We start from the raw sequence: 8,960 nt of genomic DNA, 5'->3' as shown, positions 1-8,960 counted from the left end.
CGCATGGCTGTGACAATCATGCGGCTCTCTGATTGGGCTGCGAGCTCTGCGCATCTGCAAAGTTCCGCGCGACGATATGCCAAAATGCTCAGGCGCCAATTCGGTTAATACATGGTGTGTAATTCAGATAAACGGGGTGGGAAGAAAGTTCAAGAGACAACAATGGTGGTGGCTGCACTTATTGAATTATTAACACCTACTTGTGCAGCAGGAAGCCACCACTTAAGATAAGATAGTTTGTATACTGTGTATTGACTACCTCTGACCAGCCCTAGAACGTTTAAGTTGCAGAAAGCAACCTTTCCCCAGCACCTACATGAGTCATAACTCTACCCTCAGCCACTTTTCATGTACCCCAGTATGGACAGTTGGACAGCTCTTGGCAAAGTTGGGGCTTAAGACACCAGCGTAGCCAATGTGTTATTATTCCAATAGCATTTGAACAGTGTTTAAAATATATATATTTGCATTAAAAATATGTTTTCCATCCGTAGTCATTTCATTTTGACTTCGAGCTTGATATTGTAAACCAACCTTTTATTATATTTTTTTCATTTTGTGCACTTTGTGCATTTTTCTCTCTCTTGTAATGTCCTGTTATGTCAGCTCTGTGAGGTCAAAGGTGTGAAATTGACAGGAAATTATTGTTTTATTGTGCTATTAAAAATCCCTGGCCAACCACTGCAGAGGTGGGTGACACCTGTGGACCTCATTGATTGGTAGGAACTTTTTATTTATTTTTTTAAGATCAATTTTTCATTTATTTTTTATATTTAACAAAAACAGAACAGACAAACACACTTGAGCAAGAACAACCCCGCTCTCCCACCCCCACCCTCTGCGGTCTCGAGGAAAAGAAAGAAAAAACAGAAATCACACCTTGCCTAGTCGCCCTCCTCTACTTCTTGTGATGCTGAGGTCATTAGGACTGATACTTTTGCTGCTGCACTTTTCCATAGGTCTATAGTAGATGATTTGACTTTGTTAATCCTTGCTGTAGAGAACTGAAGCATAACTATGTCCATAAAATATGCCAACCACTGTTTTATACAAAGCGCTGAGCTATCATTTTCTTGGTCGCGGTTGAGCCAGCTATGGTAGGAACTTTGCTGAACTCGCATCTGAAAGACCTCTCCAAAACTCACATAAACATCTTAAAGGGGTGATAGAATGTAAAAAACGATTTTTACCTTGTCATAGTTGAATAATGACAGTTTAGTGGGTAACTAGGACATACATAGAACCTCAAAATCCCATTGACACCTCTTTCCTCTGCAAATCTCACAATTTGAAACTCTGAAAATGGGCAAATCTCAACGAGCCGCCTAGTTGACATCAACTCGGCGGCTCCTCCTCATTTGTCTCTAGTCTCTCTCTTTGTCACGCCCTAACATTTGCATAGGCTACACAACTGACCTGAGATCAGTTAATCTTCTGACTCTAGGTCGGGCAGATCTCTGAAATTGTATACATTGTTCATCTGCTATTTTACCATTAAATTCACTTTAGAGACTTTTTTTATGCGAGAAATCAACTATGTAGAGTTGTAAAATTGATGTCCAATTGCAAATTTTGTCCGACTGTGTGTCCAATTGCAAATTTTGTTCAGCAGCCAGTGCTGCCTGTGTTGCTGCCTCGCTGCCTGGCCTGCCTTCCTTCACAGACTCCGGCCTGCTGTGAGGTAGATTGAGCTCCGTCACGGCTGGCAGCCCACGGCACTCCATACCCGCGCAAAGTCACAGTTTTTTGGGTTAATGGACTACCAAACGCCACTGCCTGGACAGAGCTTCAGGGCCTGAAGCTCCCCTCTTCCTGCTAAATGGCCGGTGTGTGTGAGTGAGAGCACGGTCAGCGAGCTTGTTATGCCAGCAATCTCTTACCACAGGTTCCAGTTAATCTTATAATGTGTGTAATTATAATGTGTTGAGTTATTTAAACAAACAATCGGTGAAATAAACGTCTCTTGTCCACGAGTCTCATTGATAGAGCCTGCGGCTGGATGGAGCTCTATCAATGAGAGCTAGCTAGCCTCCTCATAGAATTCCTGTGAAATTCACAAAAACGTATAAAATTGAAATCAGACACCATTGTTAGCTTTATAAGACCTTAGGGTAGAGGTTATATAAGTGGCGTGACGAAATTCAAACTGTAAATATACTCTAATTACGCCGAAAATGAAGCTAACTAGCCGCAATCTGTACACATAGGATTGAAGGGACAGTCGCAGCTAACGAAACCCCTAGTGTTCACAAAAAATCATTAAATTGAAATCTGACACCATTGTTAGCTTTATAAGACCTTGGGGTAGATGTTATATACGTGGTGTGACAAAATTCAAACTGTAAATATACTATAGTTATGCCGAAAGTGTAGCTAGCTAGCCGCGATATTTTCCCATTGTATTGAATGGGATACATAGCTAGCTAGCTGCTCCTCCTAACAAGACCCCTCACGTTCATAAAAATGCCTTAAACTCAAATCGGACTGTTAACTTTGTAAGACCTTGGGGTAGCTGTGATATAAGTGTTGTGACGAAATTCAAACTGTAAATATATTATAGTTATGCCGGCAGCCGGCCGCGGAGCCCCGGTAGTGCAGTAATCCACAAAGGGTGACTTTGCCCTGGGTATGGAGCCCAGCAGGCTGCCACTTTCTCGCCAGACTGTGTGGAAGTCCTAAACTCCAACACGTCTTACCAAATTTGCAATTAGCCATCGATTTTCGTAAAACGGCCCATATTTGAGCTTTATATAGCTGATTTCTCGCATAAAAAAGTCTCAGAAGTGAATTTGGTAACGAAACATTGCAGTGTCTGGAATATGAGATTCTGTTGCGTCTCTAATGTGTGTGTATGGGGATTCGCTCAACCAATCAGCGCGTAGCTCATCTAAATATTCATGAGCATACCATATTTGGAAGAAAAGCTCTTGTTACAAATAGGGCCAAAACACAGGGATGCATAAGGGCCAATAAAATATAAACCAGACCATTTTCAGCCCAACCAATGTTAGACCAATGGAGACCTTAAGGAACAGTGTGAAATACCCTATATAATCATTCTATCACCCCTTTAAAACAATTCTGAACTGGGCACCTGGGTAGCTCACCTGGTAGAGTGCGCGCCCACATACATGGGCTCAGTTTTAAACACAGGGGCAGCGGATTCGGTTTCTGACCTGCGGCCCTTCGCTGCATGCCGTTCCCCCTCTCTCTCCACTTTCATGTCTAAGCTGTCCTGTCAAAAATAACAAACAACAAACAATTCTGAACCAAGCATCACTCATTGTGTGGAGTACAAAAACGATACCGTGCCTTTTGTATTATATAAAAGAAATGTTCACTCTCCATGGAAGTGACGCTGATGTTTGCGTACCTTTACATAATCACATCACACAGCCAGCTTAACTGTAACATTAGTGCTGCATCAATGAGAAGTAGGATAAAGACAGAAAATGCATATTAACAACAAATGATTTGCCACATTTTGCAGCATAACCCACATATATATTGAACGAGTACAGCTACAAGAGGCTATTTTAGTAGGTCGGCAGCCTTACTTTGTAGTTACAGACGGATGACTAGAGGCCACGGCAAAATTCAAACTTGGATGACATTACTGTGTCTGATATTATGCCAAACTGGTTTCTTGTCACCCAGCAGGAGATCAAACAGCGTCTTTGCCAAAAGCTTGGTACGTCTTTAAGAAACAGAGGAACAGGGGGTGAAAAAATGAGTTAGATGGAATAGGGCCAGCGGTCAGTACATGACCTTGTTCTGGTCCAAATAGATAGCTCTGTCATTTGCTCTGTGTGTGTGTGTGTGTGTGTGTGTGTGTGTGTGTGTGTGTGTGTGTGTGTGCTCGCGCATGTGGTCACGTGTGTGTGTGTGTTTAAAAGCAGCATTATCCAGTGTCCTCATACCACCCTGTGCTCTTTCTTTCTTCCTCTCTTGCTCTCTGTATAGCTTGCCGTCTATTCAAGAGTTTTATTCAAATTATAAAGAGTCAAATTTAAAGAAATGGACAGAGTGAAAAGTCAATACGTTTTGAGCAATATCACAAAGTAGTTTTGATGCTCATTTGAGGCAGAAAAGGTTTAGGTTGATGGAGAATTGATGAGGTAAATGCTTTTGTCGAATACCTAATGACACAAGCTACATTATGAAAATCGGAAAAACATTTGACAAGGGTGCAATTTTGAAAATGAGCTGTGTGAAGTTTCTGTCCTGTTCTTAATGTTATTCTACTATGGTCACGTGGCAGTGACGTGCATTTCTTTCTTTTCTGTTGGAAAATTACACAGTTTCAGAAACATTTAAAAGTTACATATAGTCACGTCAAGTTTTAAAGTGCTATGCTTCTTGGCTTTGTCCCTTTACTTTGTTGTGTTATATGTCTTTTTGTGCATTTAATAGGTTTACAAAGTGAAAAAGCCCAAAGTCCACCCCAAAGGGACCATCTCCAACAGACAAACGTGTCACTTTGTAACACACGTTATAATACTTTCCTAGCTGCTAGCGTTACATCAGGGGCGATTCTAGGATCTGACCTTTGGGGGGGCTCAGCCCCTAATGAGCAGTTGATAGCAGTTAAGCTAGGGGGGTCCGGGGTAAAAAAAAAAAAAAACTTAAATCATGACTTCTGGTGAGTTTTGGGCAAAGAAATAGACAGATTGAGACATGCAATTATGACAAATCCACATCTACTGTGGAAAAAAAGATGGCAACTACAGAGCATGATTATTGCAGCACATAGGCAGGGGTATCAGACTGGGGGGAAAAAGGGGACTGAGTACCCAGGGCCCTCATGTGAGAAGGGCCCAAAAGATGCTAGAATGAATAGCCGTGGATGCACTATGCAATATGTATCATGTGTATATAGCAAAAAAAAAACACTTAAAGAGGGAAGAAAACTAGTCCTCCATGAAATGCATATGTAAATATATTGTGAATGAAATATTTTAAGTGTTTTAAGTGTTTTTGCCTGTACAATATATGTCCACTTTCTCACCTGGTTCTTCCAGGTCCCTCTCTTTGTCCACTCTCTCTCCATCCTCCTCTCTCCCTCTATCCCCCTCCCTAACCCTAACCCTATCACTGACAATCACATACAAAACATTTTGTAATCAACTAGAAAATAATCTTCGAATAAAAGAGAAAACAAAACACAGTAGTCCTACTATATATATGTCTTATAGGCTACCTAGCCATTTTCTCACCTTGTTCATCTTGCTCTCTCTGCCCTTCTCCCTCTCTATTCTCCTCACTCATGTGTGCTGTCAACCAGAAAGCAAATGTAATCAACTAATCAGAAGAAAATTTATCGTGTAGGCTACCAAAGGTTATAAATTCACCTATTTATAACATCTGTGAATATGGGGTTGCTGTTCCGTGCAGTGGTATAATTTTAAAGGCTTATCTTATACTTACTCACCTGAACCTGGCTGTTATCTTTAAAAAAAGAAAAGTATATCCATCTATGGGGAAACAGACAAAGTGAGTCAGGGTTTGTTGTTCCAGTGTTTCAGAGTCTGATGATCCGTCAGGTCGAATTATTTATTTTTCATTGGCATTGACAGTTAAAAATAAGAAAGTGTCTGGTAGGCACCCCTAAAAATAGCCTAGCGCCGCCTATGCGTTGCATGCCGACCTAGGTACTCCTCATGTACGACTCCCAACAAAGTAGCTTAAACAGAGAGCTCAACACGCAGGGTTGTACGCAGCAATGTGCAGTACAACAGAATATGGTGATTTTTGAAAATTAAACCATGTAAACCTATTCTGATATAACCTCTAAATACAATTATGAAACTGAAAATGAGCATATTACGGCTCCCCTAAGGGGATATGAGCAAAAAAAAAAAATCTAAAATTTAGGAGGATGACGTTCAGACCTGCTAGCCCAGCTAAGGACAGACACACAGACCTCCAACGCCAGATCCATCGAACAACAATATGTATGAGCTGGAACTCAGCATAGCAACAAACAACTACGGAACTGATGCATGATGATTATCACCGAAACCTGGCTGAACCCCTTCATCCCGGACGGCAGCTAGCAGGCCGAGCTAGCTACTGGCAGGATCAAGACAAGGTAGGCTAGGTGACAGTACAAACTTTGAATTTAAAAAGTTTCTTCACAATGTCTGAGTTGAAAGTGCATCTTGTTGTCATGTAAGGGCCCTGTTAATTTTGCACAGACATTTTAATTGCATTTGTGTCTGTTAAGTAGTGATGGCCAAATGAAGCTTCACGAACCACTGTCTTTATTTTATGAGCTCACTAGATGGTGCTCTCTTTTCAAAGAAAAAGGTTAAAGGAAAGGCAATTCAGCATTTCCAATCCTTTGTTGAACAGAGAGTGCCATCTAGTGAGCTCAGAAAATAAAGACAGTGGTTCGCGAAGCTTCATTTGACCATCACTACTGTTAAGAGGCACAAAGGCACTCTTTATAAGATGGCCCGACAACTGCCATTTTAGCTAACTGGGAGCTCTGGACGTAGCTGCAGCAACTCCAGTTAGTAGGTACTATTTCCACCTAACCTTCCTCCAAGTCCGACTCCCAAGAGCCATTGTTTAACTGACATGTGGCATGAGAACGGGACAGTTAGATTTAGGAAAAGATCGTGATTGGGGTTATAAAATGTATGTTTCAGTGACACGCGGGTCAAGAACAGGACATGAACCCTGGTCTCCTGGGTGAAAGTCCTGTGTTGTTTGACCCATACACCACCCCAAACTGCCTCCTTTTGCGTCGGTATTCGAAGCTGAGAGCCACGTACCAAGTGTCAGTATTTTACGAGTTGGGAGTGACTACGGGTTGGCCAGAAACGCTTCTTCACTCTTGATCTCTATAGCATCAAAATAAACTGAAAGTACCAAAAGTACAAGTACTCATGATGCAGAATGGCAGAATAATATATCAATTACATTCTTAAATTATAATTATAGCAGCATTAATGTGTCACTATAATGTTGCAGTTGGGAATGGTTGTTGCTTGTTTTAATTAGTTTAGATATTGCTTATGGCTAAACCTGTAATAATATTACATTTAGATTGTTTATACAAAATGTAAATAAACTAAGTAACTAGTCTAACTAAAGCTATAAAATAAATGAAGTAAAGCATACAATCTTTTGTGTGGCTTATCAGATCATAACATGATATTAATTTCCAGAAAACTCTCAAAAAAACGTTTAAATGAATATAAATATGACCGAAAGGCAACCAAGTTAATAATTCCCCGCAAGGATCTTATTAAATTTGAGAATGAGTTGGCAGACAAAAATTGGGATGAAGTCTCACAACATAGTCAAGTGAACGAGTGTTGTGATATATTTACTTCTACAATGAGTAACATTTTAAATAAGTTCTTAAAACAATGTAAAAGGCCACAAAGAAAGTTACAGCTTCCATGGGTAAGTGATGCAGTACTACAGCTAATTAAAAAAGAGATTTTGCTCTAAAAACCTATCCTTAAACCAGATATGACACAGATCTGATGTTATTTAAAGGTTTACGGAATCAAGTAGTAAAAGAATTGCGCAACTTAAAAGCAAACTATTATATGAAAATTCTAACTGAAACTAAAGGAAATTGTAAAGCAATGTGGAAACAAATAAACAGTCTAATTAAACCTAATGCAAATACAAATAATTCATATGAACTAAAATGTGAAGGAAATGACATCAGATCCTGTTCAAATTGCTAATGCTTTTAATCAATTTTTTATTAAATCTGTGTTAAGATCTTGCTTCTAATTTTTTAGATGGCGAGCCTAATAGTAGCAACATATTGTCATCAGAGAATGAGAATTCCTTTAAAATTAGAGAAGTGAATCAGGCAGTGGTATTGAAAGCTATTTCAGACCTGAATACCAATTTATCCAAAGATAACTATAACATAGACGCAACTTTCCTCCAAAAATATGCACAAGTTATCATTCAACCTTTGACCCACATTATAAATGTCTCTATTAAAACTGGAATATTTCCAGATGCTTGGAAAAAGTCACTGGTAAAACCCATCTTTAAGTCCGCGAATACCATAGACGTTAGTAACTATCGACCGATAAGTCTAGTTCTGGTAATGTCAAAAAAGAATTTGGAATTTAGATGTTTATTAAACCTTATTACAAAATCCCAATTTTTTTTTTTGCCATATGATTTTTTTTTATGATATATTTTGTGTATCATGTTTGATACATTGGGCGTTTTGGGCAACATTTTGCTCACAACAATGTTCATTTTAGGTACAAATTTGTTTTTGGGACCTCAACTTCCATGCTTGTATGGGCTACACTTTCATCTTGATAGTCTTCCTCATCACTGCTATCTGAACTTCCATTATCATGCATAGCCTTAGAAGTCCATTCCTCCTCCTCCTCCTCATCTTCCCCTAACTGCTCCATGTCACTTGAATTGCTATCTACTATCATGCTGATGACATTTTCAATATACATATTCTTCCTCTAGTCTTTTTGACATCTAAAATACACAAATTGGTCGATATAGCATAGCGATTATATTATTTTTTTTTGGAAAATACCTAAAATTTATTTTAAGATGGCATTTTAGTCATTAATTACATTAATTAAATCATCAAAATAGTGTGTGTTTGTATAGTGGTAGGCAGAATATAGATTACATTACAAAAATGGGACTTGAAAGTTCAGGGATAAAGAACCTTAAAACCTGCAGTATCAACTTTGATACACACATTTCTAACACTATTTAACTAAAATAAAAATAATTAATTTTTAAGTAATTATGCATTGTTTCAATAAAGAAGATATTTATTTAAAAACATGAGTAATAATATAAATGTTTTTCTTACCGTAACTATATGAAAATTAGCAACTTGTTCCCTGCCAAAAGTGTGTGGAGGATTTAATGACGGCAGCCATTTTGAAAAGGTAAAAAAAAAACTTCCACTGCTTGTAGTGGAATGATAATCCACTAGA

Source organism: Perca fluviatilis, chromosome 10, assembly GCF_010015445.1.
Source record: "Perca fluviatilis chromosome 10, GENO_Pfluv_1.0, whole genome shotgun sequence".
Classification (NCBI taxonomy): Eukaryota; Metazoa; Chordata; class Actinopteri; order Perciformes; family Percidae; genus Perca; species Perca fluviatilis.
The sequence above is the reverse complement of the archived record's forward strand: the minus strand, read 5'-3'. Positions refer to the sequence as shown.